Genomic DNA, 22,026 nt, shown 5'->3' with positions numbered 1-22,026 from the left:
ACGCTGGTTAGTAGATCTCACATTATATTAATATATTAATACAAAATAAATTTTGTTACCTAATGAATGTATCCAGGCTGAACATCCACATATAGAACACAAGCAGAGAAAAGATGATGATCATCATGAATGTGTCTGTTCTCAGTCATGTTTACATCACTGACTCCCTCTGTCTCATCCACATTAACCCCAAACTTCTTACTGCCTTCTGCCTGCTGATTCTTAGCTTCGTAAAGAGTGAGAGTCAGGACTTTATACACCAGCGGATTGAAAAAGACGCGCAGTCACAGAAAATCAGTTGTTTGGCTGAAATTGGCGCGCAGTGAAAAAAAAATATATATATTTCACCAAAATCAATGGATTAAAACTAAAGTAACGAGCCGGTTTTGAAAATGTAAGAAGTAAAAAGTACAGATATTTGTGTAAAAATGTAATGAGTAAAAGTAAAAAGTTGTCTGAAAAATAAATAGTGGAGTAAAGTCCTGATACCAGAAAAATCTACTTAAGTACAGTAACGAAGTATTTGTACTCCGTTACTTCCCACATCTGACCACAAATAACAATATCATCGGCAAACATCATAGTCCATGGAGATTCCTGTCTGACCTCGTCTGTCAACCTGTCCATCACCACTGCAAACAGGAAAGGGCTCAAAGCCAATCCATGATGCAGGCCAACCTTCACCTTGAACCAGTCTGTAGTTCCTACTGCACACTTTACTGCGGTCACTGTCCTCATACATGTCCTGCACCACCTTCACATACTTCTCTGACACACCTGACTTCCTCATACAGTACCACAATTACGCTCTCAGCACCCTGTCGTATGCTTTCTCTAAATTCACAAACACACAGTGCAACTCCTCCTGACCTTCTCTATACTTCTCCATCAACATTCTCAAAGCAAAAAATGCATCTGTGGTGCTCTTTCTCTGCATGAAACCATACTGTTGCTCACAGACGGTCACCACTTCTCTCAACCTGGCTTACACTAATCTTTCCCATAACATCATGGTGTGACTGATCAACTTAATTCCCCTGTAGTTACTGCAGTTCTGCACATGTCCCTTCTTCTTTAAGATCGATCTCTCCAATCTACTTCAGGTTGCATCTCCTACATACAACAGACAGATGTGATGAGGTCACTGAGGTAAGATGATGCTGGCCAAAAATGGACACAACCCACTTGTGAAGCATAAGCACTGATGACATTTATCATTGCCCCTTCAAATTCCAGCTTCAAATTTATTACCCTATCAGAAACTCTCTTCACCTCCACTACACTCCTACTGTACTCTTCCTTCAGAATCACCCCTACACCATTTCTCTTTCCATCTACAGTGGAACCTCGGGTTACGAATTTAATTCGTTCCGGAACTTTACTCGTAACCTGAAAAGTTCGTACCCGATACAAATTTCCCCATAAGAATTAACAGAAACTTCGGTAATTTGTTCTGGACAACCAAAAATATTACTTTAAAAATATTCACTAATATTATTTACTTTTAACATGTTATATTGAAATCATACCACATATAAAAAAAAATATAAGAGAGGAAAACATTATCTTTACTGGGTACTTTACCTTTGAGAAGACTCGCTGCTGGCATGATGGAGATGAGGTTCGTAGAAGGGGGAGGAGGAAGAGTTATTGTTTGGAAGGAGAATCTCCTTCCATTATGATATCGGGCAGACTGTCACCCAAATCAGTCATTACTTGATTTTCTTTTTTTAGATTCGTCACCTGAATCATTGTCATTGACAATGCTCTCGCTAGGTACACAGGACGCTAACTGATGCGACAAGCTGCGTGGGAGAGCGTAGGTGGCGATATGAACAAATTTTGACGAACTGCGATTCGTAACCTAAATTATAAGTATGCCGGGGCGTTCGTAACCCGAGGTTTCACTGTATTCTATGAAAGAACAGTTTAAACCCCCCTTCAATGTTTTGGCCTTTCTCCCTTTCCACTTGGTCTCCTGAACACACAACATATCTACCTTTCTCCTCTCCATCATATTAGCTATCTGTCTCCCTTCACCACTTATAGTACCAACATTTTAAATACCAACCCTATCCTCCTCTCTCCTACACTTCTCCTTTCTCAAAAAAAAAAAACTGTAAAAAAAAACGGTAAAAAGACTGGCAGCAGGTCTTCCAGAGATAATCCGTTAAATTACAGAAATAACCATTTTACAAAATTACTAGCAACAAACTGTAAAAATACAGAATAGACTTTATGGTCAGAAGTACTTAAATTACAGAATATTACTGTTAATAAATAATTTTTAAAGTATAGAAAAACAGATAAATTCTGTCAAATAACATAGAAAAACAACCAACTGTCAGGTTAATCACCATAAATCTAAGGTTTTAATTTGTTATTTTATAAAACTGATCTGTTCATTTACATTAATTTACTGTAAAAGTATAGTTTTCCTCATGTACAATAACGATTAAATAAATCCAGAAAGCACATATTTAAAAAAGGTTTGTATATTTAATCTCTTAAATCAAAAGGCATTTACTGTATAAATACAGATATCATTAATAACAATAATCAAGAAATGTTGTATAAAAATATACTCAATTCATAATACACAGACAAATGTCTGTAGATACATCTTAATAGTTCATTTTCCAGACATAATACAGTTTAACATTTTTAGACAGTAGAGCAATGAGCTCTACAGTATATTCTGTACTTATAAAAGAAACCTGCACATTCACAAAATTAATTAAAGCAGCAACTGTCGGGACATCCAGCTAAATTGAGAGAGAGAGAGAGAGAGAGAGAGAGAGAGAGAGAGAGAGAGAGAGAGAGAGAGAGAGAGAGAGAGAGAGTGTTGTTATTTTAATAGTGGTAATATGAAAAGCCATGTTTCTAAATGACAGACCCATTGTCATGACTCACAAATGTTTGGGAATCCCTAGCAGAACCTGCAAATATGTGAATAATTTTAACAAAAGAGGGATCATAAAATATGCATGTTATTTTATATTTAGTATTGTCCTGACTAAGATATTCAACATCAACGATGTTTCCATATGGTCCACAAGTCAAAACATGTCTAAAACTTTTAAAATACCTACCTTTATGAACCTAAAGAGTTTATAAAGGTCTGAATGGTTATAAATGGTTATATAGATGATCTACGATTGTTCTTTTGTTTTGTGACGATTGTCACGATTTTCACCTTTTCTGTTCTGAATAGTTAAACTTGAGCACTTTTTTTAGAAAAATCCTACAAGTAGCCTACCGCAGTCTTCAGTTTTCCAGCATCTTTTGAATATTTGAACCCTTTCCAGCAGTGACTGATTTTGAGATCCATCTTTTCACACAGAGAAGAACTGGGGAACTCAAACACAACTTTTTAAAAAGCTGCAAACATTTACATTTAATGCTCCAGAAGGAAACAATGCATTAAGAGCTGGGGGTGAAAACTTTTTGAATTTGAAGATCGAGGTAAATTGTACTTAATTTGCCTTCTGGGAAATATGCAAGTATCTTCTGTTTTGAAGGGCAGTACTGTCAGGAATCCCCCTGCCACGCCCCCTTCGGAGGCTGTCATTCCCCGGGATTCCCCGACGCACCTCGCTCTTGCTCTCGGGCGTGCCCCGCCCGCACGAGGCTCATTGCAATCGGGCTCATCCCGATCACCTGGGACTAATTTCATGCACCCATCACACCACCTATAAAAGCCTCACACTCACATACGCTTGAGGTCCGTTATTGTATGTTCGTGCGTGCATGTTCGTGTGTGTCTGTGCCGGTTCACGGTGATGCTTCTCTCCGCGTATGCTTCTCCCGCTACGCTCCGTCTCTTCCCGGACTCCGCGCTCTCTCCACGGTAGCGTGCATCATCCCCAGTGCACCTCGGACTACCGACGCTTCCCCGTCGCTGCCTCTGCGCCGCGCTTCCTTCCTCCTGCACCGTGGATATTATTTACGGACTGCCGTTTGCCGGTTTATCCCGCGCTGCGGGTGCTTTATGTTGGCTCTGCCTTTTTTGGTTTAATAAAACGCGATTTGCTTTCACTTTGGCTTCCGCCTTCGTTCACGCCTGACAGAATAACGGACCCCTGAAAAGGAATAAAGGACTGAGAAAAAAGAAAGGACATGATCGGATTAACGCCGTGTTCCCGGCGCGAATCGCACCTCGGTGGGCGGGTTCGCTCGGCCGCGATGCCGAAGCAGCCAAGCCCCGCCTCCAGGAAAACCCGGAAGCTCGCGGCCGGCTCGCGGTCATGTTCGGCGGCGCCACACCCCTACGATGACGTCACAGGATTCCCAAAGCGCTTCTCTGGCAACAGACATGAATGGGGCGAATTTGTACGGAGCGTGAGAAAGTATATGGAGACGAATCCGTCCCGTTTCCCGACGGAGAGAGCCAGGGTCGCGTGGGTCACGTCTCTTCTAACGGGGAAATCGCTCTCAATCGCTGTAGAGCTGTGGGATGCTAATGGTGGTGAGTTCGGCTCGTGCACCCGGTTCCTCCAGCTTCTCACCAGGGAACTCGGGATGGTCACGGCTGATCTCCATCTCCTCACCTCCACCTCCAAGAGCACGGTTCCGCACCTGAGTCTCATAGAGATCTCCGCCCTGCTTCGAGACCTCCAGGAAAGCTCCGCTCCGCCTCAGGTTCTCCAGGGGATCTCCGCCGTGCTCCAGGCCATCCAAAACGGCTCTGTTCCGCTCCAGGTCCAGGTCCCTCAAGAACGCTCGGCCCAGCTCCAGGTCCCTCAAGAGCGCTCGGCCCAGCTCCAGGTCCCTCAAGAGCGCTCGGCCCAGCTCCAGGCTCCTCCCGAGAGCTCCTCTCAGGTTCTGACTTGCTTCCAAGGGTCCCCAGGAACGCCCCTTCGCCCAGGGGTTTCCCTGTGCACTCACCCCGGCTCCAGGACTGCGAAAGGGACGTCGAACCGCTGCCCCCGGGTTCGACCGAAGGCGACGGCTCGCCCCACAGTCCTGCAGAAGGCGAAGTGACTCCTCCAAGTCCCTCTCCGGACGACACCACGTCCCCGAGCTCCGCTCCCGGCGACGTCTCGCTCCCGAGCTCTTCCTACGGCGACGTCGGTCCTCCCGGTTAGGCCTTCAGATTCCTCAGAGGAGGATATGGCACTCCAGGGGTCCTCCAAGGGCGTCGCTCGGCCTCCTGACTCCGCCGAGGACATCCTCCAACCTCCAGTCGGGATCGTGAGCACCATCCAGTTCCGGTTCCCCGCCGTGGAGGTCGTGCCGCCTCCGAACACCACCGGGAACTTCACTCCGTCTCCGGCCTCCATCCTGGGGGTCCACCAGCCGGTAAGCCTCGCTGACTGCTCACCCCCGCCTCTGGCGGTCTGTCCCTTCCAGGTCCCCGTGGGTGAGAAGGCTCCGGTCCTCGCCGAGGTCGTCGTCCAGGTCTCCGTGGTGGACAGGGTTCCGTTCCCGGCCTTCCTGGATGTCGTCGGTCCGCCCCAGGCCTCCGTGGTGGACGTCCTCCCCCATCCGGTCTCCGCTGAAGGCATCACTCCGCCTCCGGTCTCCGTTGAGGAGGTCTCTCTGCCTCCGGTCTCCACTGAGGGCGTTGCTCCACCTCCAGGCTCCCCTGAGTGCATCGTGCAGCTCCTGGTCCCCGTGGGAGTCGTCTCTCCGTCTTCAGTCGACGCCAAGGGCTGTGCTCCGTTCCTGGCCGCCTCGTCGGGCTGTGTTCCGGTTCTGGGTCCTGCGGTGTCCGTGGTCGACTTCCGGCTGTCCACGGGGGTGGTCCCTCAGCTTCGGGTCCTTCCCGGCTTTCCCCGGCTCCAGGGAGGTTCCAGCCGGGTCCCTTCCGGCCCTGGACGAGCAGGAAGGCCCTCCTCCGAGTGCCCCGGCCCTCCGGGCGTTCTGTGGGTTGGGGGTGTCTGGTGCCACCCCTTCGGGAGGGGGGTGGTGTCAGGAATCCCCCTGCCACGCCCCCTTCGGAGGCTGTCATACCCCGGGATTCCCCGACGCACCTCGCTCTTGCTCTCGGGCGTGCCCCGCCCGCATGAGGCTCATTGCAATCGGGCTCATCCCGATCACCTGGGACTAATTTCATGCACCCATCACACCACCTATAAAAGCCTCACACTCACATACGCTTGCGGTCCGTTATTGTATGTTCGTGCGTGCATGTTCGTGTGTGTCTGTGCAGGTTCACGGTGATGCTTCTCTCCGCGTATGCTTCTCCCGCTACGCTCCGTCTCTTCCCGGACTCCGCGCTCTCTCCACGGTAGCGTGCATCATCCCCAGTGCACCTCGGACTACCGACGCTTCCCCGTCGCTGCCTCCGCGCCGCGCTTCCTTCCTCCTGCACCGTGGATATTATTTACGGACTGCCGTTTGCCGGTTTATCCCGCTCTGCGGGTGCTTTATGTTGGCTCTGCCTTTTTTGGTTTAATAAAACGCGATTTGCTTTCACTTTGGCTTCCGCCTTCGTTCACGCCTGACAAGTACTAAATGGAAGACATATAAAACAAGAAAACTCTTGACATCGTGTTTCATCACTTGTAATTCATCATGTTTCTTTTTGTAGCATTAGTGAATGTTTGCACCTTTTTAACAGTTGCGTTTAAGTCACTTAATTGTCCTTAGTGTGAAAAAAATGTATCTTAAAATCATACAGTCACTGCTGGAAAGTGTTTAAAATATGCAAAAGTGGAATTTTTTTTTCTAAAGAACAGCCCTACTCTAAGCCCTCACCCTCATGACCCATTCATAAAGATTAAACTACTACTACAAATAATAACAACAAAAAAGTTGATTTGTGCTACACACCTTTGGCATGCTTTTCTGCTGTAGAGCTCCACAGTTTTTCCACACGACCTAAAACAAAGAACAATATTTATGACATTGTATTGCAGTCACACATTACATACATATTTTCCACTGAGACAATGATCCAATAGCTAAGCTGGAAAGATTAACGTACATTTATATAACTTACTGTGACTTAGCTGCTTTATTTTATTACAGAGGGTTGTTACTGTCTAGAACTGTCTAAGCTTGTAGCACATTTTCACAATCCAAACGATTCAATATGTAATGACAGTTTACTTATCCAGCCAAGATGTACTTAGCCAACTAGCCAATTTTGTCCTGCAGCTGTCGTTATGTGACTGTACAAAATACTGCACGTTTTAACTTCAATACTACATTTAACAACTTAAATGCGCAGTCACTATAAAATGTGCTTCACATGTTTGAAACACGTACCTTAGTCAGCTTCTGTAGTCTTCTGTAGTTTCCTCATATTCTTGTAGTTTGCGATGTTTAGTTAAAAAGCGCGTTATTATCTTAAACATTTCCCAGAGGAACAGTCTGAAACGAATTCAGACCGTTGTAGGCGGAGCTAATTCGGCGGCAATTTTGAATTTGTGTCAGTATGCGCACGCGCGGAGCCTAACTTAAATCTTCTTATTTTTCTTTTATGGCGGGTTGCGAACCAAATAGGAGGATGATATGAGCCAGCGTTGGTCTAGGAGAACCCGTGCAAGCAATCCAAAAAGTGTTTTGTTGGTTGGCACTATTGATGTTTTTAAGTGCAGGTTGCAGGCTGTTTTAATTGATTTATTCTTTTTTTAAAAGGAGCGATTTTTTTTTTTTGTTTTTTACTGTTCTTTACTGTTGAAAAATGTTAACATTTAAGTTTTTTATGTTAAAAAAAAAAAAAAAAAAAAGGGAACTTTCCATACTGGACCAATGCCTTATTTTTAATTTAAAAATAAATAAGTTTGTAGTATTTCAGATTTAAGTTTTAAAATTTTTTAAACATTATATTGTATTATATTTGATTAGATTTTTGGTTCTCTTTCAAACATTCGTTCGGTATCTCACTATGGGAATCGCCTCGGGCGTGACCAATCCTGGAAGCATCAATCACACCACGTCTGTCGGCTGACAGACCAATCACGACAGTGATGCGGGAGTCCCGCCTCCCTATATACACCGCTGCCGGCGGTCCCTGCCTCATTCTCGTTCTCTTCCCCGTGAAGATCCTTTTAGGAAGCTATCCTCAGCAGATCCTCTGGGGGCGGTCGCTTAAGTGTTCATAGACTGGCTGTTAAGGTACGTCTCCGAGCGCGGCTGCTTCTTTAGGAGATTATCCACTGTCAAAGCGGATATTCCCTTCTGCTGTTTCTTTCCTTATTTTATATATCCGTCGTGGTGATCTCGTTGTTTCCTTTTTTTTCTTTTTTGTCCGGTGATTGCACCTCCGTTATGGCGACTGCGAGTTCATCCGGGTGCACGGCAGGGAAAGTTCAATCCCGACCGTGTGCATGCGGGTCTATGATCTCGGCAAAAGACTCTCATCCCCTGTGCATTGTGTGCTTAGGAGTTCGGCACGCTCAAACCGTGCTCGCAAACCCCGAGTGCTGCCCGCACTGCGCTCTTTTCCCGTCAAGGGTTCGGGAGCGCCGCCAGCGAGTCGCGGCCGCGAATAAAGGGGATCCATGTCTCTCTCCACTGCCTGCAGAGAGGGACGAAGCTGCTTCGCAAGCACAGTGCTGCTGGGGAGAGTTGATGGATGAGGTTTCTCCTGTCCTTCCTTAACTCTTCGAATCTAACTCTCTACTGGATAACAAGGGTGAGGGAGAGGAAGATGATGAGGTCGCTCATTTTTTGGAGGAAGATTTGGAGGACGACGAGGAGGATGCTATCCTTCCTCCTGATCTTCTCTCCAGACCTGGAAGTGCTACGGGCCCTTCCCCCATACCAGGTGAGCTGGACCTCATGGAGGTGTGTAGGAGAGCAGCCAAGAAACTTTCCATCGAATGGCCATCTCAGCAGGTGCATTAGGACGCTGAGAGGAATTTATATGATGGGAAGAGGCTGCTATCGCGCACTTCCCCAGTTAAGCAGCTGATTCCTGCTGTACCGGCGTGTGTCACAGAAATGCGTCGTTTTTGGGACAAGCCCTTCTCGCATAGAGTGCCCGTTAAGGGTTTCTCTAGACTGGAGGTGCACGATATGGAGGCTTTGGGGATGTACAACCCCCCCCCCCCGTGGAGCTGTTGGTGGCTAGCCACCTCCACCCAAATCGACGAGCTGCTCTATCCTCCTCCTCCCCTTCTCTGCCAGGACGTACAGAAAGGCTGTCCGCCTCCCTTTTCCAGAAGATCTACCGCTCCTCGGCCCTGGCGGTTAGAGCTCTGAGTGCCACCTCAATGCTCAAGGCTTAGAGCTCCTGGAGGAAATGGGGAGGCACATTGATGCTGGGTCACCAGATTCAGCCTTGTGGGAAGAAATCTGCGTCATTGCGGATCTCAACCTACATTCTTGTAGAGGAGCGGTCCAGAGCTGCGGCCGCAGCATGGGCCTCGCTGTGGTAGGCGAAAAAGGGGGTTGGGGTTGACGGGCTTATCGGAGAGGGAGAAGGTGGAGTTCCTTGATGCCCCGATAGAGCCGAAAGCCCTTTTCGGTGCTGCGGTGGCGAATATGTGCCAGCAATGCGACCTTCGCAAGAAGGACGGTGAAGCGTTTGAAGCATGCCTCCCAAGGAAGCCTCCTGCTCGCCCTCCCCAACCCGCACGTTCATATTTCGCCCCTACGCCCAGGGAGAGACAGCCTGGTTTCGGGGCCCCTAGGCAACCCCCACCCCAGCAGTCAATGCGCGGGGAGGCTCGCCAGAAACAGCCCCAGCCCAGGAACAAGACCTCTTTTGCAGCGGCAGCTGCTAGGCATCGCCCAGCGGACCCTCAGGGAGGGAAGAAAAGGCAGGCGACCTAACCTGTGGTCTGATTTTGGGTCAAAAGAGAGGTGGCAGCACTCTCGGAGTTTCTGTAGCACCCCTCGACTCATCTCAGGAGTCTTGTCCTCCCCCTCCAGCGAAAATGCGTTGGGGAGCGTTTCAAAGACTGTGTTTGACGAACGAGTTTTCTCCGGTTGAAGTGTTGGCACCAGTTCCCCCAGTGCCCGGAAAGTTGCTTCTCCCCTCTCCACCCGCGGGGTTATGCAAGAGAGAGAGCAGAATGTTCCATGTTCGTTAAAAAATATTAAAGATTTGTTCTGTGCATCCAGGCAGTGAGCCGAGGGCACAGATGTGTGTAAAAAAGGGAAAAGTGAAAAAATCCACACACACAATAAAAGAACTCGAATCAGAGTTGCAACCCCCGGCTCCGCCGCCAGATGGTGCCACCGCGCCGTCTGTATGCGAGAGCCACAGAGGTCCGCTCTCTGCTCGCGCGGAGAGTTGGCGCGCATGCGCAGTTCATCATTGGGTGTATTCCACAATACAGCGGGGATATCGCCTGCAGTTTGCCGTGAGACCTTTGCTTTTCAGCGGCGTGATTTGGTCGACAGCAGAGGGCGAATCTGCTCAGGTTTTGGAGGATGAAATAACCTCCTTACTGAGCAAAGGGGTAATTCGATCGGTGCCGCGAGAAGACTGCCAGCTCAGCTTTTATTCCCGGTACTTTGTCGTTCCCAAGAAAGGGGGGGTCTCCGTCCCATTCTGGATTTACGGAACCTCAACGAACACCTCAGAAAGTACAAGTTCAAGATGCTCACATTGAAAGCTTTGTACAGTGTTATTCGTCCGATAGACTGGTTTACATCAGTGGATCTGAAGGACGCGTATTACCACATAAGCATTTATCCGGCACACAGGAGATTCCTACGCTTTGCCTATCAGGGCACAGCCTAGCTCTAGCTCCGCGGATCTTTACCAAGATCGAAGCTGTCGAAGCTGCACTGTCTCCTTTGAGAACGACGGGTTTAAGAGTGTCAGCGTATTTGGACGATCTCCTCCTCTGCGCTCCGTCACGGCAGCAAGCGGAGGTGGATACGAGTGTGCTTCTGTCTCACCTGACTGGCTTAGGATTCAGAATAAACGAGACAAAGAGCTGCTTGGTGCCCGCACAGGAAATAATATACCTGGGTCTCAGATTGAACTCGGACCTGTATCAGGCTTTTTTATCAGAAGAGCGCATCAGGTCGATTCGCAGTTGTCTCTCTCTTTTTCAGAGAGGAAGGACAGTTCCATTCAGACTCTCTTTACGCCTGCTGGGGCTGATGGCTTCGTCAGTGTCTGTCATACCGCTGGGACTGTTGCGAATGAGAGAGTGTCAGTGCTGGGTTACGGCGCAGCGCTTATGTCCGAAGCGCCACCTCAATCGCAAGGTGATGGTGACGTCACTGTGCTTACGCGCTGTCCATCACTGGAGAAATCGCGATTTTCTCGAGTCGGGAACCCCGCTGGGGGCTGTTTCCCTGAGAAAAGTAGTGACGACGGATGCGTCACTCGCAGGTTGGGGTGCGGTGTGCAAAGGCAGGATGGCGAAAGGGAAATGGCCCGTTTCGCACATAAACTTTCTGGAGCTGTTAACGGTGTTTCTAGCTTTGAAACATTTCGTGCAGTTTCTTCGGAGTCACCACGTATTGGTCAGATCAGACAACACGACGGCGGTGGCATACATAAATCGCCAGGGCGGAACACGCTCTCCTCGACTTCACTGTCTAGTGCGAGATCTCATGGTGTGGGGCATGGAGCATTTCCTGTCGCTGCGAGCGACTCATGTGCCGGGAGTGCTGAATGCGGGGGCAGATCTCTTGTCCAGGGGAAATCCCCTGTAAAATCCTCAGGTGGTGAACCTGTTATGGGAGAGATTCGGCCGGGCCGCCGTAGATCTCTTCGCCTCGCACGAAAACACTCATTGCCCTCTGTTCTTTTCTCTGGCGAGAAACGGTGCACCTATGGGTGTGGATGCGTTAGCCCACCCGTGGCCAAACGTTCTGCTTTACGCATTTCCTCCACTGAGTCTGTTCGTGCCGACTTTACAAAGAGTAAGAGAAGGCGGTCACTCTGTCATACTAATCGCTCCGAACTGGCCAGGGAAAATGTGGCTGACGGAGATATTCCAACTCCTGCACGATCGACCCTGGCCTCTCCCGTTGCGCAGGGATCTTCTCTCACAAGCACGCGGGGAGATTTTTCACCCGACACCGGACAGAGTGGCTCTCTGGGCCTGGCCCATGAGAGGATGAATCTTAGTGTCACTGGTTTGCCTCCAAGGGTGATTGAGACGATTCAGAATGCGAGAGCAGCTTCGACGCGCTCTGCATATGATAGGAAATGGAATGTGTTTGAGCTATGGTGTGCTCAGAGACGTATCGTCCCTTTTCACTGTTCTGTGGCAGATGTGTTGTGTTTTTCGCAGGAACTTTTGGATAAGGGCAGGGCTTTTTCAACCGTTAAGGTTTATCTCGCCGCCGTTTCTGCATGCCACGTAGGGATTGACGGTAATACTATCGGTCATCACCCACTCGTGTGCAGGTTTATGAAGGGGGCGCGGCGCCTGAGCACGTTCTCAAAGCTGCTGGTTCCGCCATGGGATCTGTCCGTGGTCCTGAGCGCGCTCTCTCAGTCTTCCTTTGAGCCGTTAGGGAGTATTGATTTAAAGCTCCTGTCGCTTAAGGTTGCTTTGTTATTGGCTCTTTCTACCGCAAAGCGGGTTAGTGAACTTCATGCTTTGTCTGTTCATAACTCCTGTATGCGTTTTGCTTTGGATTTCTCGCGAGTGGCTCTCAAGACTAATCCGGCTTTTGTCCCTAAGGTGAGCGAGTCAGCTTTCGCCTGCAGACAGATGGATTTAATGGCCTTTCACCCGCCTCCTTTTTCCTCAGCGGAGGAGGAGTGGCTTCACTGTCTGTGTCCTGTCCGTGCGTTACGTCACTATGTTGACAGGACGAAGGGTTTGAGACAGAGTACTCAGCTGTTTGTTTCATGGGCTGGTTCCCGTGAGGGAAGTCCCGTTTCCCGGCAGCGCCTGTCCCATTGGCTCGTGGAGGCTATTATAATGAGTTATAATAGCGTGGGTCTTAACCCTCCGGAAGGACTGAGGGCTCATAGTACCCGAGGCTTGGCTGCTTCGTGGGCGCTTTTTAAGGGTGTTTCGATTCAGGACATCTGTGCGGCAGCATGCTGGGCCTCGCTGCACACTTTTGTCCGTTTTTATAGGCTGGATGTCACGGAGCCTTCACTAGCTATAGGGGGAGTGGTGGCTCCAGCGGTTAAGGTTGCCAATCGGAAGGTCTGGGGTTCGAGCCCCGGTATCGCCAGGCTGCCACTCTTGGGCCCTTGAGCAAGGCCCTTAACCCTCTATGGCTCGGGGGTCCCTTACGAGGGAAATTTCAAGGTCTGTGACGTCGAAGTGACGTAGGGCCGCTTTCCTGTGGGCTCACCACCTGCAGGAGGGACCGTAAGGGACGGTGCTGTGAGGATTGGGCAGCAGTCGAAGGCGGGGTATGCCTGCTTAGACTGCTGCCCCCGCAACCTGAATTACGGATAAGCGGGAGAAAATGAATGAATGAATGAATAAATGAATGAATAAATGAATGAATATATATATATATATATATATATATATATATATATATATATATATATATATATATATATCTTTTATGACAACGGATGATGGTAACATCGTGTATCGGTTGTTTGTCATTTCTCTCACTTCCACTTGATTCAGTGAGAGGGGTTATCTCTTTTTATCACATCACTGAGTTGGTTGACACCTGCTTCGGACAGCATATCTGCAATACGGGAGTTGTCTATATCCCATAGTGAGATACCGAACGAATGTTTGAAAGAGAACTTTAGGTTACTTACGTAACCCCCGGTTCTCTGATAACAGGAGTGAGGTATCTCACCACACTTCCTTCCTTGCAGTGCACGGAGAAGAGATATGTGAGAATGAGGCAGGGACCGCCGGCAGCGGTGTATATAGGGAGGCGGGACTCCCGCATCACTGTCGTGATTGGTCTGTCAGCCGACAGACGTGGTGTGATTGATGCTTCCAGGATTGGTCACGCCCGAGGCGATTCCCATAGTGAGATACCTCACTCCTGTTATCAGAGAACCGGGGTTACGTAAGTAACCTAAAGATATTGTAGGAATTGTTACTGAAAAAAATATAAACCACAAAAACCTAAATTATTAACTTTTTGTTTACGGGGACATGGGTAAATACCACATTTTAATTTATAATAATTTAGGGTGAAAAACAGACATATCATGTCTTTATGAATGATATATGTAGTTAGGACCTATGGGAAAATAATATAATGCCAAATACTTGTTAATAGGAGCATTTATTTGCAAGACAAGCTTAAAAGAGTAGTAAAAGAAACAATTCATAATTTCACTGTATGTAAAAATACTATTATTTGACATTAATAACTTCGCTTTAACCTTCATATGATTTACTGTCTTTAATGGTAACAAAAACACTGACTTAAAGATTACAAGTATAATCTGTAAATATTAGATATCATTCTATGTAAAAATACAAATTACTCTGTGAAAATACAGCAAATTTCTTTTGAAAAAAACAGAAGATTTCTATAATATCGAAAAACAATGAATTTTTGATCAATTTAATGATGGAATGTTAAAATACAGAAAATATATGTAAAACAACAGGCATTTTGTTGTAAATTGAAAAAAAAGGTAAATTTCTATAAAATACAGACATTTAACTGTAAAAATAACTTTTTTTTTAACAGTGTGGTGTTTAAATGTGGACACTAAATAAGAATTATTTAAAAGATTGAGCAAACCTATAAAGCAAAATGTGTAATGAGTATTTGAATATGGAACATGGTTAAAAATCCCCTGATATTTGAAGTGATATTTGCATTTACTTTTCGCAAAAACTCCACAGTAAAATAACTGTAATTGACAGGGAGACTCTAAATAAGAATTATTTGAAAGATTGAGCAAACCTATAAAGCAAAATGTTTTATGAGTGTTTGAATGTGGAACATGATTAAAGTGCACTGAGGTTTAGAGTGAATTTGCCTTTACTTTTTTTTTAAACTTCACAGTAAAATGACTTAAGATTTTATCAAATAATAGAAAGGGACACTCTAAATAAGACTAATTTAAAAGATTGAGCAAACCTATAATGAAAAATGTTTTATGAGTGTTTGTATGTGGAACATTGAAAATGCACCGAGGTTTAGATTGATTTTGCCTTTACTTTTCTAAAAACTGTTCAGTAAAATGACTTAAAATATTAAAGAATAATAGACATCGAGACTCTAAATAAGAATTGGTTGAAAGATTAAGCAAAACTATAAAGAAAAATGTTTTTAAATATGGAACATAATTGAAAATGCACTGATGTTTGGAGTGAATTTGCCTTTACTTAAAAAAAAAAAAAAACCTCCAAAGAAAAATGACTTGAAATTTTATTGAGTAATAGACAGAGACACACTTAATAACTTTTTTTTTTTTTTTTAATGAGCAAGCCTATAAAGGAAAATGTTTAATGAGTGTTTGACTGTGGAACATGATTGAAAATGCACTGAGGTTTTTAATCTTTTGGTCTTCTTGTGTTTTTATAATGAAAACGCCGTTCTGAAGCGTCTTTACATCTATTTTGAACACTCCCACCACCCATTAGACGCGCAACACAAAAAGAAAGTTTGGCTGGCTTGAACGTGTATTTTCAAGTTGCGGCTGGCTTAACCTCGGTTTTTGATCTAAGTAGGCGTGGTGAATCATAATATATCAAAAGTTCAGTCAAATACTGCAGCATGAGACTATTAAGTGCTTTATATGTCAGAAGTAGTATTTTGTAATAAATTTGAGATTTCATTTGGAGCCAGTGCAGACTAAGAGTAAGACAGGGTGATGTGGTCATATTTTATGGTTCTGGTAAGGACTGCATTCTGAACTAGCTGAATCTTAATTATGCATGTTCTTACTAGAACATTACATTACAATTACAATAGTCTAATCTGGATGTAACAGGTTTCTGCATCCTGTAACACCATATTTCTTATTTTAGCAATATTTCTAAGGTGAAAGATGGCGATCCTGTTAATATTACTCACATGAGCCTCAAAGGACAGACTAACGTCAATAAAAACGACAAGGTCTTTGACTGCTGTACACACTGAGACAAAATTTCTGAGACGCTATGTAATTCAAATGTTTCTAGCTGCATGTGGACCTATTAAACACACTTCCATCAATTCAATTCAATTAAATTCAAAACATTTTTATTTGTATAGCGCTTTTAACAATGACCATTGTCTCAAAGCAGCTTTACACAGATAATGTGGTGATTAAAAGTGAAGAACTCCCCGTCTTATCCATCTTATCCAAGTTAAGCATAAGGAAGTTACCAAGCATCCACTGTCTAAGGTCATTTACTCACTCCTCACATTGTTAAGCTGACCTCCCTCATCTGTTTTTGCTGAAACGTGTATCATCAGCATAGGAATTGAAACTAATACCATGTTGATGGTAAATTTCAACCAGAGACAGCATATGTAAAGAAAAAAGCAGTGGGACTAAGACATATCCTTGCAGAACACCAAACTTTACCTCTGGGAGTGTAGAGAACTCAACAGATACATCTACAACTAAAAGCAATCAGTCTAATAAGACCTAAGCCTTATTCCAACAACATTTTCTAGTCTAGCAAGTACGATATTATGATCAATGGTTTTAAAAGCTGCACTAAGGTCAAGCAACACAAGCAAGGAGACATAGCCCTAATCAGAGGCCAATAGCAAGTCACTTTAACCAGTGCTGTCTCTGTGCCTTGATGAAGCTAAAATCCTGACTGATCCATTTTTAAAGATCTCTTAACAGCAGGCAATGTCTTTCAATGCAGAAGAGCAACTGGGTTTGTGAAAAATATCACAGAATTTGATTTTTGAGTTACCAAAACAAGACAATGTGCAAATGTAATTGATGCAAAAGGAAGCTTTTTTGTCACATTAGAGCTTGGAAAGGTCTGAAAGGAGAAAAAGATTTTGTCCAAACAAATGCACGGTAGAGTTAACTACTGACTATTCAGGTTTATTTTTTCGTTAATAGTTTATAAGATCCATGTTTATGTCTATATCTGTATATTCCTCAATGTCGGCCAAATGTTATATTGTATGTGGTCCATGTTCCAATAATTCTATAATCAATATAGGACGTTCCCATTGGTTGTGAAGGTTCTTGAAGGCCTTACTGTTTGTGTATGTATAGTGTGTTATATTGTATGTGTTCCATGTTAAGATGTCAGATTGCAGACAATTCAATGAAGTCAATTTATTTTTATTTGTATATCGCTTTTAACAATGGACATTGTCTCAAAGCAGCTTTACACAGACTATGTGGCAAGAAAGAATTAATAAGATTGTTTTTTATAAGTGTAAGTTTGTCCCTAATAAGCAATATTGGACGTCTCCATTGGTTGTGATGGTTCTTGAAGGCCTCTATTCCAATCCCAGAAAAGATTTTCATATAGCTGAATTGGATGAAGTGATAACAGGTGTGCATGAAGTGATACGCTGATCTATATGCATGTTAACACTCAACCATATGCACATTTATAAAATATGCTTGCGTGCAAGCCTGCTTCTCTATTCTAAAACTCAATGTATATTTGCAATATATTCATAAATACTAAATTTCTAATTGTTAAAGCATCATTCATTCAATTATTAACAAACAATAAATGATTTGACATTGAAACAAACTTTCTTTTCTGTGTGAAATTTCATTGAAGTAACAGTAATTTTACTTGAGTAGAATATTTACTCTTCCACATGTGCCGTTATATTAGTTGCATGTACTCAACCAAAGCTTGAAACATCACAGGGGGTGTTCAAGGATTCTTAATTTTTGTCCAGTTTCATTATTCACAAAAAAAAAAAAAAAAAAAAAAAACAATAATAAGAACTGTTCTTTACAGAGTTTATGGTTCTAGCCAGGCTCTGATCGATCAGACTTCTTAATGGCGTAATTTATTTCCTTATTTATATACTTAAATATATATATATACTTATATATATATATATATACTTATATATATATATATACTTATATATATATATATATATATATATATATATATATATATATATATATATATATATAAATTTATTTATATATATATATAAAATTGTAAAACTGCTGTAAAATTGTTTGAATATGTGGATATGTACCTATGGTGTACATGTAGTTTAGTTTATTTGCACTGCCCTAGTTGCAGCCCCTGAAGATTCACAGCCAATCAACTGAAGCTGGACAGATCAGTTTCAATTTACCTAATAAGAGAACAATGAAAGCAAAAATGAAATTGACAAGTAAAAAGTACTATTAAAACAAGTGTAAAGTAATAGCACATAAAATGTACACTGTATTTGACATCAATTCTGTGCAAATAAAAAAAGCAGTTAAAATAAATGTTCCTGTTCAAGACAATGATTTCTGTTACTCAGGATAAAATCAAGATACAATTCTAACTTAACCTAGTACTTTACTGACATAGTGTCTTCTTGGTAGCTGCATTTCTAATCTCTCTTTGAATGCAGTAATGCACTGGGAAGCTAAATGGATGATAAAGTTCTTTCCATATAAACTTACAAATGTGTAAATGTTTATAGAGTATAGGGCTGCAACAATTGATGAAATCGATAATAAGCAAAAATGAAATTCGCTGTCAATGAAAACTGTTATCGATTATTCGGGCTGCTCAAGTTATGGGTTACCATGACAGTAAGATAACACAGCCGCTTGCAAAATGCCTGAGAGTACAGGTCAACTGGCAGCAGGAAAAAGTGTGCGTCCCAAGTCACAGATGCAGGTAAAACATCAGCACGGTAAGCAAAACATGTATAATCCTTATCATGTGAAAAGGGTATAGTTTAATATAATGCTATTATTTGAATGTTTCTTTACTAACTTCAGGGATAGACGCACTGGATCGGTTCTGTCGTGACTCGTGAGCATCAGGTTGCGCAATGACCTGGCTAAACGATTACATTTTAGTCACTGTCTTTCAGTGAATGTTATGCATTTGTACACCAATGCATAATCTTTTTCTTTTTTTTTTAATCAATCTTGCTGCATTTTGTTCCATTTTCTTTTTTTTTTCTTTTTTTTTTAGCATTTGTCAACTACAACAGTTAACTTATCTGTTTTCAAATGTGATTTTCTGCGGCTTTACTATACGTTCAAATGCTTGTTTTCAATATTTGTATATTTAATTTATGCATATATTTTAATTATTATACAAATTATGTTATTAATTATATATTCTAGATGCTTATAGATTCTAGATGCTAGAAATCCCACATGCACTCCTCAACAAGCAGAAACTGTAAGTGTTATAAAATGTCAAAAGTAAAGAGAGCTAAACTTATGTGGCTTTTGCATTTTTAATACACTTTTATACATAAATACTCCGAATTAGGGTTTTATAGAGTTATAATAAGTAAAACATCTCATTTGAAAAAATATTTTTTTTTTAATCCGATTAATCGATAAATGAATCGTTTGATTAATTATTATCAAAAAATTATTGTTTGGTACAGCCTTAATAAAGTATCATTTCTATATTACAAAATCAGATATGATTGAAATTCAGATATGATCAGTATGATATCATGTACAACCCCAGTTCCAAAAAAGTCAAGACGCTGTGTAATGCAACAAACTGTAAAAGATGAAACACATTTTATTTACAATAGAACATAGAAACCATAGCAAATGTTTAAAATGAGCAAATGTACAATTTTGTTAAAGAAAAAACAAAAAGATAATTAAAAATTTCATGGCCACAACACATCGCAAAAAAGTTGGGAAGGTGCAAAAAGGCTGGAAAAGCTGGAAAAACACGAAGAAGACGCACTGTAGGATTGGTGGATGAACCACTGTAAACACGAAGAAGACGTACTGTGGGCGTGTCTCCGTTTATTCAGGTCCGTGCGGCAGTAATGGCGAGTCGAGTCGAGAGCAAGACGAGTTTCTCAAAGTGGAAATATGCTCATTATTTCACTTTAGTTGAGTAAAAAGACAAAAACTTTTAAGTCAAATGTAAGATGTGTCTTTCTGGTTCGAAGCTCGTATCTACTGCGATAAACAGCAAATCTGTTGAAGCTGCTCCATGCCGTCCATGCCTGAGGAGCTAGTAGCTAGAAGCTAACCCGGTGTTCTACTTTGTGGATAGTTTTCATACTTAAGCTGTGAAAGGAACATTTTTAAGAGCTCAACACAACAGCAGAAGCCACCTTAGTTTTTGATTGTGAATATATTATTCAGCTTGTTTTGTTATTTATTTCAGAAATCCTTGTGATATAGTCAGTTTGTGCTGGTCTGACTTCAATAAAATAGTGTTTAAAAATTACTTTGTGTTTAAGTCAGTTTTGTGTTTGTATAGATCATAACGCATAAAAGGGCATTAATAGGAACATTAAAGAAGGTTCTTTTAAAAAGTTACTTTTAACAGTAACAATACTTTTTGGTGTAAGTAATCAACAAAGTAACGGAGTTACTTTTTGAATGAAGTAACGAGTAACTGTAACTAGTTACTATTTTTTAGTAACGAGCACAACACTGTATGTGTGTATATATATATATATATATATATATATATACACACACACACACACACATAAAAAAAAACACTGGAAATCATTTCCCAAAAGAAAATACAATTACAATTCAGTTAAAATAAAATTACGTCTTTCTGAAGAGAAACAGAACGTATTAAAATACATTTTAAAATCTGACAGATGAGAAAATTAATGCTTGCATGAAATTGAACCTGACCACTTATGAACCAGACTACAAAGCTATTAGCAAGACAATGCAAAGCCAGAAGTCTAGTTGTAACTCACTAATTGTGAGTATCCTGAATATAGGGAAATGCGCTTTTTCTGGGACGGATGTGTAATGAAGTTTTATTTTATGAAGGTTTGATTAAAGCCTGTAAGTAGTTTAAAAGCAATTACTTTTTAATTTGTTTTTTGATCTTCACATGCACTTACTTAATGTGTTGCTGCATCCTTTATTTTTAGTTATTTGACCTAATTAAAATTATTTAAATGTAATTTTTCATAACAGTAAAATGTGTTCATTTTAAATAGCTTTTTTGAAAAAAAAAATTTATTAACCAGTATTTTAAAATGTGCTTTGTTCTTCATACATGGATTTGCTCAACATGTGATGCTTCATGTGTTTTTTATATATATATATATATATATATATATATATATATATATATATATATATATATATATATATATATATATATATATAATTTTATATTTTAGCCTGTTTATGTGGAAAAGTAGCAGAGAAGAGATCTAAAATAATATCTTGAGAGTATCTTCGAGATGCAGAGTACCCTTCCTGATTTCTTGTTTTTTGCATGTTTGTCAGTTTTATGTTTCAGATTATCAAACTTATTAGTATATTAGTGAAAGATAACACAGGTGAACACAACATGCAGTTTTTAAATGAAGTTTTTTTTATTATTGAGGGAAAACAAAATCTAAATTTACAAATCCCCCCCCCCTCCCCTAAAACTGTTATTTATCACACCTGAGTTTAATTTCTCTAGCCGCACCCAGGCCAGATTACTGCCACACCTCTTCAAGTCTCTTAAATAGGACCTGCCTCACGCAGTGAAGTAGACCAAAAGATCCTCAAAAGCTAGACATCATGCCGAAATCCAAAGAAATTCAGAAACAAATAGAAAAGAAAGTAATTGAGATATATTTCTTTACAATTATTTAAGAACCTTCCCAGTAGTGTCTGGCCGACCAAAATTACCACAACAACACAGCGACAACTTATTTGAGAGGTTACAAAAGACACCATAACATTATCCAAAGAACTGCAGGCCTCACTTGCCTTAGTTAAGGTCAGTGTTCATGACTCCACCATAAGAAAGAGCCTGGGCAAAAGAGTTCCAAAATGAAAACCGCTGCTGAGCAAAAATAAAAAAAGGCTTGTCTCAGTTTTGTCAGAAAATATCTTGATGATCCCCAAGACTTTTTGGGAGTATTTGATAGACTGATGAGACAAAAGTTTAACTTTTTGGAAGGTGTGTGTCCCATTACGTCTTGCGTAAAAGTAACATCACATTTCAGAAAAAGAACATAATACCAACAGTAAAATATGGTGGTGGTAGTGTGATGGTCTGGGGCTTTTTTGCTGCTATGATAAATGGAACCATGAATTCTGCTGTTTACCAAAAAATCCTAAAGGAGAATGTCTGGCCATCT

This window comes from Silurus aristotelis (genome assembly GCF_946808225.1).
Source record: "Silurus aristotelis genome assembly, chromosome: 2".
NCBI lineage: Eukaryota > Metazoa > Chordata > Actinopteri > Siluriformes > Siluridae > Silurus > Silurus aristotelis.
The sequence above is the reverse complement of the archived record's forward strand: the minus strand, read 5'-3'. Positions refer to the sequence as shown.